The sequence below is a fragment of the Pelophylax lessonae genome (genome assembly GCF_965119305.1).
Source record: "Pelophylax lessonae genome assembly, chromosome: 11".
NCBI classification, from domain to species: domain Eukaryota; kingdom Metazoa; phylum Chordata; class Amphibia; order Anura; family Ranidae; genus Pelophylax; species Pelophylax lessonae.
This window is the reverse complement of record NC_138778.1, coordinates 46,410,477-46,430,562: the sequence shown is the minus strand read 5'-3', so window position 1 is coordinate 46,430,562 and position 20,086 is coordinate 46,410,477. Positions and strand designations below refer to the sequence as shown.

General features: G+C 42.5%; 1 protein-coding gene across 3 annotated transcripts in view; it reads left to right on the top strand.

The window, feature by feature from the left end:
* Nucleotides 1–20,086, top strand: part of RALY (RALY heterogeneous nuclear ribonucleoprotein) — a 323,405-nt gene that overhangs the window by 39,997 nt on the left and 263,322 nt on the right. The gene's annotated exons all lie outside the window — the stretch shown is intronic.

Below are 20,086 nucleotides of genomic sequence, written 5' to 3'. Positions count from 1 at the left end.
TATATTAGCCTCTTGCAGTTCCTGTACAGTAGAACTGTGAGAGGGAGTCATCACAAGGAGTCAGTCAACTGTCCTGCAGTGCCCATGTGCTATCGAGCAACATGCTAAAAGGAGGAGAGAGCAGAGTGACAGAGGGGGGAGCTCATCACTCTGCTGCTTCTCCTTTTACTGTCTAAATCAGGGGTTAGGGGAGGGATGAGACATATAAGTATTACTTAAAATGATAATAAAGCCTGTATTTTTTTTTTAAATAACAAACCTTTCATATTTACCTGCTCTGTGGTTTTGCACAGAACAGCCCAATCCTCTTCTTTTCGGGTCCCTCGCCAGCGCTACTTGCTCCTCCCCCTCAAGCAGCACCCCCAGAAAAAGCGGCTTTCCCCGGTGGCACCTCTGCGTGCTCACTCCCGAGCCTCTGCTCTATGTACCAATAGGGCCTTGGCTCAGCCCTGTTGCCCCTGCACTCTCCTCATTGGCTCACTGGCTGTGATTGACAGCAGTGGGAGCCAATGGGCGCCCGTTGCTGTCTTAGCCAATGAGGAGAGGAAGTCCTGGGACAGCTGGGAGTCTCTCGTGCACATCGCTGGATAGAGAGGGGGCTCGGATGAGTATTATGGGGGCTGTGGGGGGAGCAGCACACAACGTTTTTCTAAAAAAAACCTTCAGCCTTTGCAACCACTTTAACTGATGAAGAAAATAATTTAGATCTTTTGCGCTGCCAGGCACGGAGTGTTGGGTGACAGAGCTGTGTAAATCTCAGAAATGGATAGACAGGAATACAAATACTTTGGCAGGTAAAATAGATCCCATATACTCTATGTACTGTATTTTATCTGTATAGTTAGCGGTTTGCCTGGAGTTCTATTTTGATGGGTAGCATTTTGTCATGATTGTTCAGGTATGTCATGCAAAGAGCAAAGCTTATTTCTGGCTGGCTGGACTGTTTTCTTCATTTTATATTTGTTCTATGGCTGTGTCCATGCACTGGCGAATTGTTGTGCATCAGGATAAGTCAGATTGAATCTGTGTTCTTTTACTGGTATGTGTGTTTTTTTTATTCTTATATTTCTATTGCATTCTTTTTTATTTTGATTCGGTAGATGTTTCTTTTTATCGTATAAAAGGTCGCATGCCAGAGGCATCTCACATATATTTTATGAGGCATAAATCAAAGCAAGTTGTTTCCTTATATGTACTGAATAGTAGCTATATCTGTTTCTGTGCTGTGAGGAAATACCAGAAATGCATTAGTGTTCTGTAAATATGGTGCTTTAACCCATTTAAACCCAAGAGTAAAACCAGTGGCGGCCCATCAATCGGGGGCGCAGGGGCGCCGCCCCCCCCCTATCCATACGTCCGGCCCCCTAATCTACATGCAGACGCAGGACACATGGATTCCAATGGGGGATTTTATTTTTTCTAAAGCACGTGAGGCTCTAATAGGCTTCAAAAAAGGTGGGCTTGGGGCGCAGAGCACTGCGCCCCGAGTCCACCCAGTTGTATGACAATAGCAAATGAATATTCACTATTATCACACTGATTTTCCTCCCAGCCAATCAGGAAGCGGATCGGGAGACCCCCTTTCCTGATTGGCTGAAAAGAGAAGTGATTTTACTGGCCATTGGCCAGGAAGAGGGAGGAGACGTACGGCTGGAGAAGACCCACAGCCGCTCGGGGAAGGAGCAGGTAAGGATGCTGGCTGTCCGGCTGGGCAGCCAGCCGTCTGTCCTGGGTGGGGGTGATAGATCTTATTGCAGGCCGGCCGGCCCGCCGGGGGGGTGTTGGTCTTGCCCCCCAAATTTTCATTGCCAAAAATAGTAAAAAAAAAATAAAAACATTTTGTAAATGTAGCTGTATATTTCTTACAATTATCATAATTTAGCACCTAAGAACAACCCAAAATAAATTTGTCTGCTCCTGATGATCACAGTGATACCAATGTTAGATGTTGTTTGTACCCGTATTACAGCCCAGAAACAATGGTGCACATTTTGCATTGGTGCACGGTACATTTTTTTCTTCTTTATCCTGCCTAAAACACACTGACACTGATTAACACTGATACTAATTTAAAAAAAATGTTTTTGATTCTGCCCAAAATATGCTGACCATGACCTTTGACCCTGACTTTGACCCTGAACTTAACCCTAACACTAACCCAGGCAAACCTTGATCTTTTTATTTTTTTCTCTATTATTTATTAATTTTTTTTATTATTTATTTATCTTTTTACACACTTTGTTTTGTTTACATTTTCCTCTCCTGCATAGAAAATCAAGAACTGGCCACACACTGTAGATTCCGTCCATAAAAGTCCTTTATTCCATCATATGGGACAAAACAGCACCAGGAGTTACAGTAAAACGGTATAGTTGACGCGTTTCACATTAGTGCTTAATCATAATGTGTTCACTTCTAGTGTGAAATGTGTCAACTGTATCGGTTTATGGTAACTCCTGGTGCTGTTTTGTCCCATATGATGGAATAAAGGACTTTTATGAATAGAATATATAGTGTGCGGCCAGTTCTTGATTTTCTATGTTTGTGCGGTGGCAAGCCGAGGCCTACACCTGGACCTGATTCCTGATTGACATCCACACCTGAGCGGTATTTCTCTCTTGGTTGCACTTTCCTTTCCTGCAGGAAGAGGAAGATACAATTTACCTTCCTCTTTATACAGAAGAGGAAATAAATACAGAGACTGATCACTGTGATAGCCAAATAGATCAGGTGACCCGGAACCGACAGTAGCGGGTCCAGATCGTTAGTAGGATAGTAGTGAGAGCCCAGTCTCTGTGCTGGGAGCAGACACTGATGGAAAATAGGAGTATGCTCCCAGCTCCCAGCTATGCCCCCCACCCTAAAGCACCTTGCCCCCATGTTGATGGGGACAGGGGTCTGGCTTATCAGAATCTGGAAGCCCCCTTTAACAAGGGGACCCCCAGATCCCGCCCCCCCTATGTGAATGGATATCGGGTACATGGTACCCCTACCCATTCACCAAAAAAGTGTACAAAAAAAATTAATGACAAAAGCCAGTTTTGGAAAAGTCTTTTATTAAAAAATTAAAAAAAATCTGTCCCCCGGTGATCAGTCGCCCAGCCGCCTGAAAAATAGAAAAAAAAAATAAAAAAAGAAGCTCCTGCTTCTCCAGAGGCTTCCCGCGGAATGAGCTGTTTTGATTTTGACAGCTCTTATATAGTGACCTGACGTCACAAGCCATCCCACAATGCACTACGTCAGTAATTTATTCACTGCACCTAAAGCAATGGATTATGGGGCAACGTCAGAGCCCTATAAAAGAGCTGTCAAACTCAGATAGAAGCTAGTTAGCCAGAGAGAGTCCAATGTTAATCAGCTAGCCCGGTGGCTTAGCTGGTAAAATAACAGACTTGCAAATGGAAGGCTGTGAGTTTGAATCCCCGCTGGTGAATAATATTACTTACGAATTTGAATTAATACCTATTAATTGTCCCGCCCCTTCTAAAATGACATCAGTAATTTAATCACTGCACCTAAGCAAAGGATTATGGGGCGCTGGTGATATCAGAGCCCTATAAAAGACCTGTCAATCTCAGATAGAGAATTGTTAGGCAGAGAGAGTCTTAGACTACACAGCTGCCTTGGTGGCATAGCTGTTAGAATAACAGGCTAGCAAGTGAGAGGCTGTGGGTTGGAATCCTTGGCCCAGTGGGTGATTAATATTCACTTTCATTTAAGCCTTTAAAATGAGGACGTGATTTTTCATGTTCGTATGTTCGCTAGAACATTTCCCCTGTTCGAGATGTTCTGGTGCGAACTGAACAGGGGGGTGTTCGGCTCATCACTACTTAGCACTTATCTTTAGGGTACTCGCCTAGAATCCACTTTCACTCCACCAGCTGACACCTGTCATCTGACTACCCTACTCCAGGGTGGCCCCCTTCCTGGTCAGGCCCTTAGACATGATCCCCCTGTACTCACGATACTGTTTTTCCAGGTTCTCCTGTGTCTCAACCCCTCTTAGTCAGCTCTCCTGGACTCTGGTTTCAGCTCCTGCCTTCTGGCTCACCAGGCCAACCGCTTGTGACCATACACCAACTGCTGCAGAAGAGGAGGCAGCCGCCACCATCCTTCCGGGACTCACCAGCCAAAGACCCCGAGCACATGTGCTCCTGGCTTTTATACCACACCCCACAATGCACCGAGACACAACCAGTCTGTGCCAATCACTGGGGCTGTATCAAAGCCTGTGTATCCATTGGCCAGGTTTCCTCCACTGTCCAATGGGCCTCCCCCATTGGACCAGTGGGGACACTCCCCAGACCCACACACTGAGCACACTGAGCAGACCTAACTCACATATCCTGCTCTCTGTTAAGCAGAAAGCAATATAGACTTTGCCTGATGCTCCTCTGATAGGCAGACAGAGCGAAAAACTATACTCACTCTCTAGCACCTACATAGGAGGGTGCTAAATACCCTTAGGAATTGAGTCAAGCACAGGTAAAAGCAGCGCTCGAAGTGGAAGAACATTAAGAAAAGTTCTCCATGACCGGTGAATCAGTCTCTGAGGCTTTTAATTGCCGACGTGATAGCCTGGAGAAAGGCGAACATGACAGAGCGGCCTTTAACGGAGACAGCCATAGCACACTCCACTCCAATTCCCGAGATGGAGTTGAGAACAAGACCTGTGAAGGCTGATAAAGCTGACACTTGTACTCTGAAGGAGCTGATCGATAGAGCCAGGTCTAAATCTGACTGGAGGAAGTCCAGAATATTTAGAACTTCTAGAATAATACATGATCTGTAAGCAGCATTTATTGCACAGACTTTGACCAGATTCTCTCGTAAACCTTGTGTTCACTCTCCTAGCATTCAAGAGAGAGGAGATGAATCTGGAGGAGCAGCCATGGACCTCCAATTTTAAGAACCAGTCTGTCAGACATAACCGTGTTGGACATGGATGTCGAAAAGCATCCAGTGACAGAAGGTCTGGCCTGTTGAGAAGGGGCACTGGGCTCTGGTAGCTGAACAGTGCTAGCAAGGGTTACCATGGCCTATTTGGCCAATAAGGCATCACTGCCACTACCTTCACAACTTCTGTTCAGGGTTTTCGTAGAAACCCCAGGATGACAAGGACTTGAAGAAACACACAAAACCCTCTGCATTTCCAATGATCCGTCAGGAGTCAGGACATCTGCGCCTGAAAAACCTCCACATGTAGAGATCATTCCTTGTTGTCCAACTGAACTCTGGAAAGAAAGTCTGTTAGAATATTCTAGACTCTGGGGAAATAAGCCCCTAAGATGTAGGCTCAATTCCTCTAAGGCCAAGACATAATTGTCTCTGCTTCCTGTAATAGAGAACAGGCTGTGAGTCCCCCCCCTTGTCTTTTAACGTAGGAGACCACCGTAGTGTTGACTAGCACTGATGCTCCCTTCGTTATATGGTGATAGGTTCGTTAATCTAGTAATTTAGTTTTGTTAAATTCCATTGATTCGTTCATTTCATATGCGGAATTCGTATTCGGAATTTGTTTTATGCATTTTATCAAGTTTTCTTCAAATTTACTACATATTTCAATTCAAACTGTTTAAATCGATAAATTTCCAATTGGTTGATTCAAAAATTTTAGATTTTTTCAATTTGAATGCGGCAGTCGAAATGTTTACATTTAAAAAGTGCATTTTGATTTCAGAACTGACACATCAATGCCAAAATTATTACAATTATTTTATTTCACAAGTACTTATATAAAATAGGCATATTTTGGGCATTACTACCATAATGCAATGCATATCCCATCGGTTGATTAGTTCAATTCGTATTCAGGAGGATTTGTATTCGGAATTCGTATTCGGAATTCATTTTATGTGTTTTAACAAATTTTCTTCAAATTTACAGTTTTTTTCAATTCGAAATGTTCGAACCGATAAATGTCAAATTGGTTGATTCAAAAATGTTAGATTTTTTTCGATTTAAACGCAGAAGTCGGTGTTTACAATTAAAAAAGTGCATTTTGATTTCGGAACTGACAAATTTATGCCAAAATGAATACAATTATTTTATTTCACAAGTACTTATGTAAAAAAGGCATTTTTTGGGCACCACTACCATAATGCAATGCATATATCTCTGGTTGATTCGTTCGTTTCAGGATTTGTGTTCGTATTTCGTATTCTGAATTTGTTTTATGCATTTTATCTAATTTACTGTTTTTTTTAAATTCGAAATGTTCGAATCAATAAATGTCAAATCGCTTGATTCGAAAATTTTAGATTTTTTTTCGATTTGAATGCAGCAGTCAAAATGTTTACATGTTTACATGTAAAAGTGCATTTTGTTTTCGGAAATGCCAAAGTTATGCCAAAATTACTACAATTATTTTATTTCACAAATACTTATGTAAAAAAGGAATATTTTGGACACCACTACCATAATGCAATGCATATCCCTTGGCCCTTGCACATTATATAAGACCATGTGTGGCAGCCATTTTGTGAGAGAGAGAAGAGAGAGCTGAGAGACTATGTTATTTGAGGTGATAAAATAATGTCAAGTACAAATTCTTTACAATTTATATATATGTGTGTATATATATATATATATATATATATATATATATGATTTTTTTTTAATGGTTTCTTCTTATCAATTTTACACATGCGAAGTAAACGAACAAAAGAAAAATGTTCATCAAATGATCATTAGAGTGAATCTGTAAATTACCTTTGGCTTTAAAAAAAAAAATCAAAACAGCATTTTTTCGCATTTGTACTCTAAAAGGACACAAATTCTTTGATTTCAGCAATATGTTTGCAGTTCGAATTCCCTTTAGAATTCGAATGCATTTCGATTTACAATTCAATTAGAATTTTGAAAATTCTGACGAATTTCGCTTATTCAGAGATTTCTGAAAAATTTGTTTATATTGTAATTTGTAATTTCGTTAGCATCCGAATCTCAGATTAACGAAAATTTTTCCGAATATTTATTCAGAAAAAAGGAACCGCACATGTCTACTACTAGGAGCTCTCCAGGTATTTTAGTGGTTTTGAGGTCTTTATTTTTCCTTTATTAGGATAATGGTAATCCTAGTGTGGAGCATCAAAGTGTTTTTAATGAAGCTTCAAATCACTGGGGTGTGACCAGGGCTCTACATAATTAAAATATTGCATCACTGACCTGAACTGCCCCAAAAAAATGCAAGCAGACGGCAAAAAACGAGTCATCAACATTGCTTGTGGTTTCTCTGCAGTTGATCTTTCCCCACACAAGACCTACAAGACCATACAAGACTTACAAGACCTTGTTCCACTCTGTGTCTCTGTAAGGGGATGGCCAACTTGGTGAACGTCATCTTAGTTTTTCTTGCTCATGTCAGAGTTACCCTTGCCCCCATCTCTTCCAAGTAACTGGTTGAGGTACATACAAAAAGCAGAAGGAGCACAGATCCATAGAATGAATGAAGCAGAAGCAGGTAGATGCATGCAGTGCAGATTTCTCTCCAGCAAGCAGCACACTAGTGAAATCACCAAATCTCACTCCTAATTAGGTGAGAATGGCAGTCGGAGACAACAGTGTCTTAGATCCCACACTGCGGATATACACTCACTGGCCACTTTATTAGGTACACCTGTTCAATTACTTGGTAACACAAATTGCTAATATGCCAATCACATGGCAGATATTTAATGCATTTAGGCATCTCGATGTGATAAAGATGACTTGCTGATGTTCAAACTCAACTTTAGAATGGGGAAAAAGGGGAATTGAAGCGACTTTGAAAGTGGCATGGTTGTTGGTGCTGGGCTGGTATTTCAAAAACTGCTGATCTACTGAGATTTTCACGCACAATTATCTCTAGGGTTTACAGAGAATATCCAGTGAGTGGCAGTTGCATGGACAAAAATGCCTTGTTGATGTCAGAGGTCAGGGGAGAATGGGGAGACTGGTTCAAAATGATAGAAAGGCAACAGTAACTCAAATAACCATAAAAACTATTTAAATTAAAATAACTCGTTACAACTAAGGTATGCAGAATACCATATATGAACACAAAACGCTTGGAAGCAGATAGTCTACAGCAACAGAAGACCACACCGGGTGCCACTCCTGTCAGCTAAGAATAGGAAATTGAGACTATAATTTGCACAGACTCACCAAAATTAGACAATAGAAGATTGGGAAAAAGTTGCCTGGTCTAATAAGTCTCGATTTCAGATTAGGGTCAGAATTTGGCAAAAACAACATGAAAGCATGGATCCATCCTGCCTTGTATCAACGGTTCAGGCTGGTTGTGGTGGTGGTGTAATGGTGTGGGGGATATTTTCTTGGCACACTTTGGGCCCCTTAGTACCAATTGAGCATTGTTTAAATGCCACGGCCTACCTGAGTATTGTTGCTGACCATGTCCATCCGTTTATGATTACAGCAGCCTTTCTCAAACTTTTTCAACACAGAGGAACCCTTGAAATACATTTCTGGTCTCGGGGAACCCCTGCTAAAAATGAAAAATCTACAACACATGACACATTAGTGTGACAGTCAGTGGGAAGAATGTTCCTTACTCTTGTCATCATTGGGAAGAATTACCCCCTACAGATACCTAAAAGGAACATATCAGAAAGGCAGAAATTGCCCATTACTCAAGGAACCCCTAGCAACATCAGGAGGAACCCTAGGGTTCCACGGAACCCTGGCTGAGAAACCCTGGACTACAGAGTACCCATCTTCTGATGGCTCTATCCAGCAGGATAATGCACCATGTCACAAAGCTCAATTCATCTCACCACTGGTTTCTTGAACATGATAATGAGGTCACTGTACTCCAATGGCCTCCACAGTCACCAGATCTCAATCCAATAGAGCACCTTTGGGATGTGGTGGAACGGGAAATTCGCATCATGGATGTGCAGCCCGCAAATCTGCAGAAACTGCGTGATGCTATCATGTCAATATGGACCAAAAGCTCTGAGGAATGTTTCCAATGCCTTATTGAATCTATGCTACGAATAATTAGGCAAAAGGGGGTCACACCTGGTACCAGCAAGGTGTACCTAATAAAGTGGCCGGTGAGTGTACGTACGGCTGTTGACAATGGAGTGCCTGGGCACCCTACATACCAGGAAATGCTCTGCTGTTTTTCAGGAGTAATTCCAGAGATAAGATTGATGTTTCAAGGTACTGCTTAGGCACAATTAACGCTTTTTAGATGGCCCCCATAAGATAAAAAATACTTTTTAGGTTCAGGTTCATTTTAATAAATTACATTTTCCTACTGGGCAACGTAGCAACACTGTTACCAATAGTGAAAACCAGCCTTGGGGAAATATGCAAGCAGCCATTGCTGACCTTTCCGTATGAGAAGTTCCCCGGTGGACATATTGATCTGTGACTTTATGAAGCACTCACTTGGAACAAGTATGCAGATTAGGAACTCTGGCTTTAATCCGGATCTCCTGATTTGCATGCTTGCCCCAGGCCAGTGACTTAAAAAGTTTATTCCAGAGACTGACAGGCAACTGAAACTATTAGGAGCTCAGCATGCTACCCTAGCCTGTCCATATACTACCCTAGCCTGTCCATATACTACTCTACCCTGTCTATATACTACCCTAGCCTGTCTATATACTACCCTAGACTGTCCATATACTACCCTAGCCTGTCCATTTACTACCCTAGCCTGTCCATATACTACCCTAGCCTGTCCATATACTACTCTACCCTGTCTATATACTACCCTAGCCTGTCTATATACTACCCTAGACTGTCCATATACTACTCTAGCCTGTCCATATACTACCCTAGCCTGTCCATATACTACCCCAGCCTGTCCATATACTACCCTAGCCTGTCCATATACTACTCTAGCCTGTCTATATACTACCCTACCCTGTCTATATAATACCCTAGCCTGTCCATATACTACCCTAGCCTGTCCATATACTACTCTAGCCTGTCTATATACTACCCTACCCTGTCTATATAATACCCTAGCCTGTCCATATACTACCCTAGCCTATCCATATTTCTGCGGACTACAGTTAGCATAAGGAAACAAGCTGGTGTCACCGCTATTTGTCTTCAGGTCGAGTTCAGAGGCACAGATGCAGGCCTGCAGACCAAGGCTGAAGATATAGTGGAGAAGCGCCACAAAAATCTCTATCCCTGCCAGCTCGACCATATACATGGGCAGTGCAAAGGGGGTGGAGTCAGGGACGGCAAAATGAGGTTTCGCCTAAGGTGTCAAAAATCCTGGCACCAGCCATAGCTGCTTCTACAGGTGTGCATGGAGCCCAAGGCTTGTATTTGGTACACTGTTTAAATAAAACACTGCTCTGTTTTTTGAAACGGAGGAATGCATAACAATGTTTATTTTTTTTTATTAATCTGGTTATATAGTAACATGGGTAACCTGGCTGAAAAAGACACAAGTCTATCCAGATCAACCAACAGGGAGAAAAAAAACAGAAACAAATCAAAAACCTCCATATACACTATTCTTTATCCACAGTTGATCCAGAGGAAGGCAAAAAAAAATAACCAATAAAGCATGATCTAATTTACTCCAGCAAGGAAAAAAAAATCCTTCCTGATCCCCCAAGAAGCAACCGGATATTCCTTGGATCAACTTTACCTATAAATATTGTTATCCAGTTATATTCTCTATGTGCATTTAGGAAAGAAGACAGGCCTTTTATAAAACAATCCACTGAGCTGGCCAGAACCAGCTTTTGAGGAAGTTTATTCCTCATATTTTTTTAATTCTGTAATTGTGTCTAATAATTACAGTATTAAATACACTATATTACCAAAAGTATTGGGACGCCTGCCTTTATACTCACATGAACTTCAGTCTTAGTCCATAGGCTTGGATCTTGAAGAAAGCTTGTCCTGAAAAATTGTATGTTAGTGCAAATAAAAAAAGTATCACGGACAGTACTCAAATGTCTCTGTCCATAGGGTTCAATTTTGAGTTGGCCCACCCTTTGCAGCTATAACAGCTTCAACTCTTCTGAGAAGGCTGTCCACAAGCTTTAGGAGTGTGTCTACGTGAGTTTTTGACCATTCTTCCAGCAGGGCATTTGTGAAGTCATGCACTGATGTGGACAAGAAGGCCTTGCTCACGGTCTGCGCTGTAATTCATCCCAAAGGTGTCCTATCGGGTTGAGGTTAGGACTCTGTGCAGGCCAGTCATGTTCCTCCACCCCAAGCAGACTTGTATAAAGTACTCGCAATTTCTACTTGAGTAAACGTACAAGTGCTCGATCAAAAAATTACTTGAGTAGAAGTGGAAGTGGTCGCAGAAAAAGTTACTTAAGTAGAAGTACTAAAGTATTCAACATTTTTTTTACTTAAGTATTGCAAGTAGTTTTTTCAAAAAATTTGCTACTTAAGTACTAAAAGTAAAAAGTACCAGTAGTTTTGAAAAAAAAATTCTACTCAAGTACTGAAAGTAGAAGTACAAGTACTGTGTTATGTAGTTTATTAAAGAAATAAGTCAAAAGTTTGAACATCATATTGTTTTTATTATTTCAAATGATTTATTCAAATGATTAACCTGTGTTTGTTAGTAGTTTCTTGATGCACTTTAAGCGCTGTAGCACCAATTATTTGTTTGTTTCATATTTTCTTTTTATTGGAAAGATTTGGTATAGCAGCTTTTATTATACACAGCCTTTATTTTCGTATGCGCTGATTTACAAATGACATTATACACATTTTTTTGAGCTTTATGGAACCTGCCATCTACTGTTCTGGTAGTGGTAATTTTTTTTAAAGTAACGAGTAACTATGCAGCACAAAAAAAAAATACTTGAGTAGAAGTATCGAAATCATCGAAAAAATGTAGTGAAGTAAAAGTAGAAGTAGGAGAAAAAAATTCTACTCTAGGAAAGTACAGATACCGCATTTCGGTACTTAAGTACAGTACTTAAGTAGTTCTACTTCGTTACTATACATCTCTGACCCCAAGCTCATCCATGTCTCTATGGACCTAATAGGAGAATATTAAATAACAAATAACTTTCCCTTGGAACGGGACAATGTCCATATACAGACTGTTGCAGGAAAGGGGTTGAAGACCAAAGTAGCAATGGCAGCTTCCATATTTGTCATATTGATTATTGAATTCAGGCGTTTCGAGACATGTTAGACAATTGTGCCCTTCCAACTTTGTGTCAACAGTTTGGAAAAGGCCCTTCTCTCTTCCAGCATGACTGTACTACTGTGCACATACTCAGGTCCATAAACAGAGGGTTTGATGTGGGAGAACGTGAGTGGTCACCCCAAAGTCCTGACCTCAACCCTATTGAACACTTGTATAAAATTGGAAAGCCAGTTGCTAGCACTGTCTTCTAATCCAAAATCAGTTCCTGACCTCTCACACATTCTTTTGGCTGAAAGGGCACACATTACCAAAAACAAATTCCAAAATCTTCTGGACAGCCTTTCTAAATCCTCTAAAAGCTGTAATAGTTGCAAAGGGAGGGTCAGCTCCATATGATATCCATGGTTTTGGAATAGGATGTCCAACAAGCTCCTATAGGTGTAATGGCCAGGTGTCCACAAACTTTTGTCCTTAGACTCCATTCACATTGATACGACTTGTCAGGCGAATTGTCAGCCTGACAAGTCGCGGTCCTCCCGCTCCCACTGTGTAGTACAGGAGCCGTTCTAATAGGAGCGACACAAGTCTCTCCGACTTAGAAAAAGGGTCCTGTACTACTTTGGGGCGACCTGGAGGCGACTTGCATTGACTTCCATTATGTGAAGTCCGTGCAAGTCGCGCTGCACGCGACTTCACAGGTCGCCCCCAAAGTCGGAGCGACCTAATGTGAATGGGGTCTTATAGCAACAATAGTATTTACATACACATAAAAACATTTAAAATGCTGAGACTTCAGAATGCAGATTAGTTGTCCCCATTTTGAAAGTGACTAGTGGCAAACTCTTCTGTCTGTTCTTCAGACATACACATCTATATAAGATTCCTCCAGTAGCCCTAGGCCTGTACATTTCAATAAAACAAACCCTGACTGTTTCTCTGAAGTCCCGTTTTTGCACTACATAGCTGATTTAGGAATTTAAATGTTCTGCCCCACTTAACTTCATAGCACAGAGTTTTCCAGCACAGACATATCATAATGTGTAGAGACGTCGCAGAAGGAATATTGCTCAGTGCTGCTAATAATGTAGAATTTAATAACTGATGGCAATAGGATTATTCAGTAAGGTCTAGAGTCTAGACGCAGCAAAGAGTCCCTGTATGTGTATGCACAGCCACACCATTATACCAAAATGTAAATCTACTTATGAACAGGGCCAAAATAAAATATAATAAAGCTTTCAATAAATTCTTCAAAGAAAAGTTTGCACCCCCGAAATACGAATAAAATGTGGTTAAAAGTAAGTAACTCTCCCCTGTTATATTAAAGAAGAAGTCTCACTTTGATTTTTAAAAAAGCAGAGTTCCAGTAATTTTTTTGTTTATTAAAAGTCAACAGATACAAAAAGTGTAGCTGCTGACTTTTAATTAACAGCCACTCACCTGTCCCATGATCCAGCAGTGTACTCACCCCAGCCATGTTCTCCCCTTGTCCTTTCTCGGCAGGGCTGGCATCTCAACTATGGGCACCCAGCTGTGACAGCTTGCGGCTTCACAGCCGGGTGCCCACTGCACATACACGAGTGGCGCTTTCTCTCTGTGACTGGTCCCAACGTTTTCTAGGACCTGTTATGTGTCCCAGAAGTCTTTCTGGAAGGAGAACTTCCGCTTTCGATCACCTAATGTGATCGGAACGAACGTGGGAGTAGGTACCTGTCAGAATCGGGTACCTGCGACCCCCCACTCCCAAAACAGGAGCTGGGGAGGAGGTCTTAAATCGGAAGTTCCAATTTTGGGTGGAACTCCGCTTTAATGTGTTCTGTTCCCCAGGGGACAACATACATGTAATACTCTGTCCAGGGCCATCCTAAATTTTGATTGAACCCTGGGCAAACATTTTCTTGGGCCCACCCAAATTCATTTATCAACTGTTCACATGCAGTCTGGGTCAAGAGGCAGCTGCTTTGGGCTCCACAACACTGACTGGGGCCGGGACAGCTGCCCCTTTTGCCTTGTGTTAAAGACGGTCCTGACTTTGTCCCATTTCCAATGTGCTTTCTAGGTCCAGCTGTGAGGGTGAATAGGGCACCCTTCACCTCCTCAGCCATCCCACAACACAGCTAGAAAGGAGATGACTGCTTTGACATTATGCAACTTTTTCCTTCTTTAAGCACTTGACTGCTTGCCTGGAATATTTTAGCTGACATGACCCCACCCTCTGCATTCCTTATACTTGTCTCAGGCAAGTGCCTGCAGAGAGAGATAAGTGCAATCTGTCAAAACAGCTTTCTCCTTGCTAGCCACGTTGTCAGATGGCCAGGGAGAGAAGAAGGGTGTCCTGTACAACCTCACAGCTAACCTTAGACAGCACCTAGGAAGATGTGACAACATGTTACTTGGGGGGGACTCCAAATTAACGGGGATGGTTTTGGCATGGGATGTCCAACAAGCTTATATGAATGTGGTAGTTAGGTGTCCACAAACTTTGAGCTATAAGTGTACCAACCTACCATTTATCGTACATAGGCTTATTTAGTAAGGTAGCACAAACAGAAGTGATTAGTTTAGTTTAAGTAATCTTACCATGTAAACATTGAATGAAGCCAAAGAAGAGGAAATTACGATGTACACAATTTAGGAAGTACACTCCCAATGACCTTGTGAGGTGCTCTCTGAGTTTTAGCTGCAGAGGATCACAAAGTGTTTATGATAAACTGAGTAAACTTTCTGACTTGGGGAAGGCTTAAAGCCTTTGTTGAGTTGGTGTGCAGTATGTTTCCCTTTTGTGGCAATTTCCCCTCACTTCCTTTCAGCGCAGTACCTTTGTGCCTGTCAAAGCTCCTCGGTATCAGAACCAGTAAGGGAAGGTAAACCAAAGAAATATATGTATTCCCGCACTTATGGTGTGTAATATAGTGGTAATATGTGCTGGTAATGGGTTGCTGATCTATTAAAGCAGTGTGCCTTGAATTTAAATTAACTTGTGTAGAGCGCTACCCAGAATTGGGGAACTTACCCCCTATTAGACTTCGTGATTAATGTGCAAACCAAGTAATTCCTAATCATCAACAATATTTAACTAAATAACACAAAAATTCATCAACACAATCTTCATACAAAAAGTCAGTGATATTAAATCTTCATGATTGTGGAATAAAGTTATCCATTGTGCAAAAGTGCCACAAAGTGCTGTAGTTTGAAATAAAGTGCAATTCGTGCTCCCCTACATTGTGCCCACTCATTCGCCAGCTGCTATGGACCCCCGTGACAAATAGGAGTCAAATAGGCTTTATGAGTATCCTGGGTATGCTGGTTCTTGTTGTCCTCCTCACTGGCTTGGCTCTTCAGTGTTTAGGGAGGTAAAGTACTCGTGCTTTTATGTGGATAGAATGGCAGAAGAAATCCACAAAGCGTAATTCCATTTATTACTTAAAATCAACAGGTTAAAAACATATCCACTCACATTTGTATGAAGGTATACAGCATAGAAAACCAGAAGTTCACTCCGGTGTGCGTCTCACCAGCCGGATATGATCCGCTGTGGCTGACGCATTTCACCCCACCACAGGGCATTATCAAAAGTTCAAGTAAGGGAGGGTAGGAGGGGAGAGTAGAGCATAGGAATAGAAAAAGGGAAGGGAAGGGAAGGAAAGGAAGGAAGGGAAGGTAGGAAAGGGAAGGGAAGGGAAGGAAAGGAAGGAAGGGAAGGTAGGAAAGAGAAGGGAAGGGAAGGGAAGGGAAGGGAAGGAAGGAAGGAAGGAAGGAAGGAAGGAAGGAAGGAAGGAAGGAAGGAAGGAAGGAAGGAAGGAAGGAAGGAAGGAAGAAGCGGGGAGCAAAGGAGAGGAATGAAAAGGAAAGTTAAGGAAAAAGTCCTACTGAAAAAAGGGGGAAGGGAAGAGAAGGACAGGAAGGAAGGGAAGGTAGGAAAGGGAAGGGAAGGGAAGAGAAGTAAAGGAAGGAAGGGAATGTAGGAAAGGGAAGGGAAGGAAAGGAAAGGAAAGGAAAGGAAAGGGAGGAAGGAAGGAAGGAAGGAAGGAAGGAAGGAAGGAAGGAAGGAAGGAAGGAAGGAAGGAAGGAAGGAAGGAAGGAAGGAAGGAAGGAAGGAAAAAGAATGAAGTGGGGAACAAAGGAGAGGAATGAAAAGGAAAGTTAAGGAAAAAGTCCTACTGAAAAAAGGGGGAAGGGAAGAGAAGGACAGGAAGGAAGGTAAGGTAGGAAAGGGAAGGGAAGGGAAGAGAAGTAAAGGAAGGAAGGGAATGTAGGAAAGGGAAGGGAAGGAAAGGGAAGGAAAGGAAAGGAAAGGAAAGGAAAGGAAAGGAAAGGAAAGGAAAGGAAAGGAAAGGAAAGGAAAGGAAAGGAAGGAAGGAAGGAAGGAAGGAAGGAAGGAAGGAAGGAAGGAAGGAAGGAAGGAAAAAGAATGAAGCGGGGAGCAAAGGAGAGGAATGAAAAGGAAAGTTAAGGAAAAAGTCCTACTGAGAATTGTCTGCAGACAGAACAGTCAAACAGCATAAAAATAGCTGTAGCTAGCACTGGGTGGTGAAGGGAGAGTTTGCAGAGAAGAACTCCAGTTAGTTATATGATCAAGCTAAAGCCTAGAGTAGAGTGTTTTTGAAACCTATTTCTGCAAAGTTCAACTTCAAGCTGTAGACAAAAAGAAAATGCATTGCAGGCAAAGACTTTGAAGCCTGGCGCTATCACGAGCAGAAATGTAGGAGCGTGCGTATGAGTCATCTTATCTAAATGGGACAATGTTTGAAGTATACCACCTCCTTCCTAACAACCAGATACTGCATTGAAAGGCCACAAGATCATCAACTTTATAAATAGCATGGAATAGCCATTTCGTTCTCCAACCGACGAATTTGCTTTTGAAGTATCCGCTGCCTTTGCTGGGAAATGCATAGCTGTCCCCGATTCCCATGGAAAGGCCTACTAAAATTTGGAGACTTGTCCTTGGGATTGTCCTAGAGCAGTGATGGTGAACTTTGGCACCCCAGATGTTTTGTAACTACATTTCCCATGATGATAAACTACACTGCAGAGTGCATGAACATCATGAGAAATATTCTAAAACATCTGGGGTGCCAAGGTTTGCCATCACTGTCCTAGAGTTTAAACACAAATTGTTTTTGCTATAAAATTCCTGTTTTTTTTTTTAATTTAAAAGGTTTTGTTAAACACTTCGCATCTATAAATTTTGTTTTAGCTGGGAGATGGGAAGATGGGACACCTATTAGCAAAAGTATGTAGGCATAGGAAACACCCCCTGCCACGCCCCCTAAAGAAAGATTTTAGAAAAAAAATAATTTGGTAAACCCACATTATTCCTTTATAATGGCTTTGACATTTACAAATGCAGCTATTTAGAAACTGGATGAAAGGTTTAGCTCTGGAAAACACTTTTAAAAAGATACATAGTGCATTTTATATACAACTATATAGATCAGACTAAAATGAGGGACAAATGAGGAGGAAAGAGGGACATAGAAACTTTGTTGCAAATCAGGGACAGTCCCTTGAAATCCAGGAAAGCTAAGAGCTATGCAAAAGAAATCTAATAGAATACTCCATCCATGCTTAACAGTGCAGCTATGGTTTTCTGGCAGCTGACGGCATCAGTTGTCAGAAAACCTAAACCATACCTGCATCTGATTGGAAGCAGGGGCTGTTCAGCCAATATTTTTTCCACCTAACTTTTTTGCCACAGGGAGGCCCAGGGCTGGGACAAGGGGTGGGCAGGAGGGGGGGCTGCCCTGGGCACTGTGGCATCGTGAGGTTTGGGGGCACCACAAGGAGATTGGAGGGAGGGGATTTGTGTTGGGAGGGGGAATTTGGGGGAGGGGCAGCAGGACGTAAGAATTGTTCTAAGAGGGGACATTTGGAGAGGTGTGCTAGGATTTGGGGGGGGGGGCGAGTTGTGTTAAGAGGGGAGATGGGGGAAGAAGATTTCTGCTTGTTTGGGGGGGGCTTTGTGCTAGAAAAGGTACTATGGTGGGGGGGGGGGGGGTGGTTATTTGTGCTAGGAGGAGAATTTTTTACTGGGAGGGAGATTTGTACTAGTAGGGATGATTGGAGGGCATCTGTGCTAGGAGGGTATATTTGGGGGGGATGTGTGCAAGGAAGAGGGATTTTTTTCAGGGGGGGGGATTGTGCTGGGGGCAAATATGGAATGAGAGGAGGGTAGGGGAGGGGATTTTTGCACATAATGCTCATACATCTTGAGGGTGAGGGAGGTGGAATTTGACATGTTCGCCCTGGGCTCTAGATGACCTTGTCCCGACACTGGGGAGGCCAACAGACTGATCTAATTGGGAACTAAATGAATGTATGGCATCCTTAAAGCAGCACCGAAGGATAGGGTGCTTGAATCTGCAAAAACAAGTAGCACTATCCACTCCCAAATGTCTGCCCTGACAGGTTCCTTTCTAATAACTTTCTATTAATGCAACTGTGTTTACAATTTTCTCTTGGCAAAAACTACATTTCAGCATTTTTTCCTTTGGAATAGTAGATACTTCTAGCACCTGTACAGCTCTAGGATAATCAAGGCAATCAATACTATTTTAAAAATGAATGATTTCACCGTCCTGACTGTCCTAGAGATGAGCTTGGGTGTCCTCCAAACTTATCTTCAACCCGAACTCCAAACGGCTATAAGAAACTTAGGGGCACACACCATTCAGATCAACCACACCTGCTGATAAACACACAGAGGCTTTAGCTACGATCCCCGTGACTTGGCCACACCCCTCTGACACATTTCACCTTGATTGGGCTTAGTTGTGGCATCTACGACTAAGTCCAATCGGGGAGAAACACGTCAGCGAGGCATGGCCAAGATGTGGGGAATGTAGCTGAAGCCTGTTCCGCTGGTAAACCTTGGGTCCTGCCATTCAAGTGGATGTTACTTGACACACACCACTTGTCCTAACATTGTTGCTGACCAAGTACACCCCTTCATGGAAACGGTATTCCCTGATGGCAGCGGCCTCTGTAAGCAGAATAATGTGCCCCGCCACAGTAGAAAAATAGTTCAAGAATAGTTTGAGGAACACAACAGATTCTAGATGTTGACTTCCAAATTCTCAAAATCCCAATCCAACTGAGCGTCTGGGATTTGGATATGCTGTAAAAACAAGTCCGATCCATAGAGGCCCCACCTCTCAACTTGAAGAATTTAAAGATTCTGCTACTGACAGCTTGGTGCCAGATGCCACTGCACACCTTTGTATTGTCCATGCCTCAAGGGCTCAGGGCTGATTTAGGGGCAAAAGGGGCTGTTTTGGCAGAAAAAGAGAGTCCTATTCTATATTAGGTGGGTAGTCATTGGCGCTTTTCCACTGCATGGAACCGAACGGTTTGGCTCGCTTTTGTGCTTTTCCACTGCTGGTACCGCATGGTATGGTGTAGGAACGGATCGGTACGGTACGGTACGGTACGGCGGCGCCTTTCCACTGCTTGGAACCGAACGGTACGGCTCTCAAAAACAGTACCTACTCGATTGTGGTTCCAAGAGGTACCATACCCGGTACCATATCCCACAATCCTTTGCATGCAGTCACTACTAGCCACTGATTGGTCAGAGAATCCCACCCACCCCGTTGTTATCCCACCCACTTAACTTTAGTACTATTTTAGTGGAAAAGCAAACCGTACCGTACAGAACCGTTCAAACACCGTACCATGCGGTACCAGCAGTGGTAAAGCAAACCGGGCCAAGCAGGGCCGAGTAGAGCCGAGCCGGTACTTGCAGTGGAAAAGTGCCAATAGATTCATAGTTATGGCTGATACATGTTCAGGCCACGTTTAATATGGTCCTACATGGCAAGCTTACCGAAGAAATTTATCCCTGAGCTTGTACATTAAGGTAGGCATATTGTCCCTAGACTATACACCAGGTAGGAGCCTGTCAAAGTGGAATTGAACCCTAAAAAAAACCTTGACAGGTAGCATTTTTATGACAGAAGGGACCCTATTGGCCTCTTCTGTCATAAC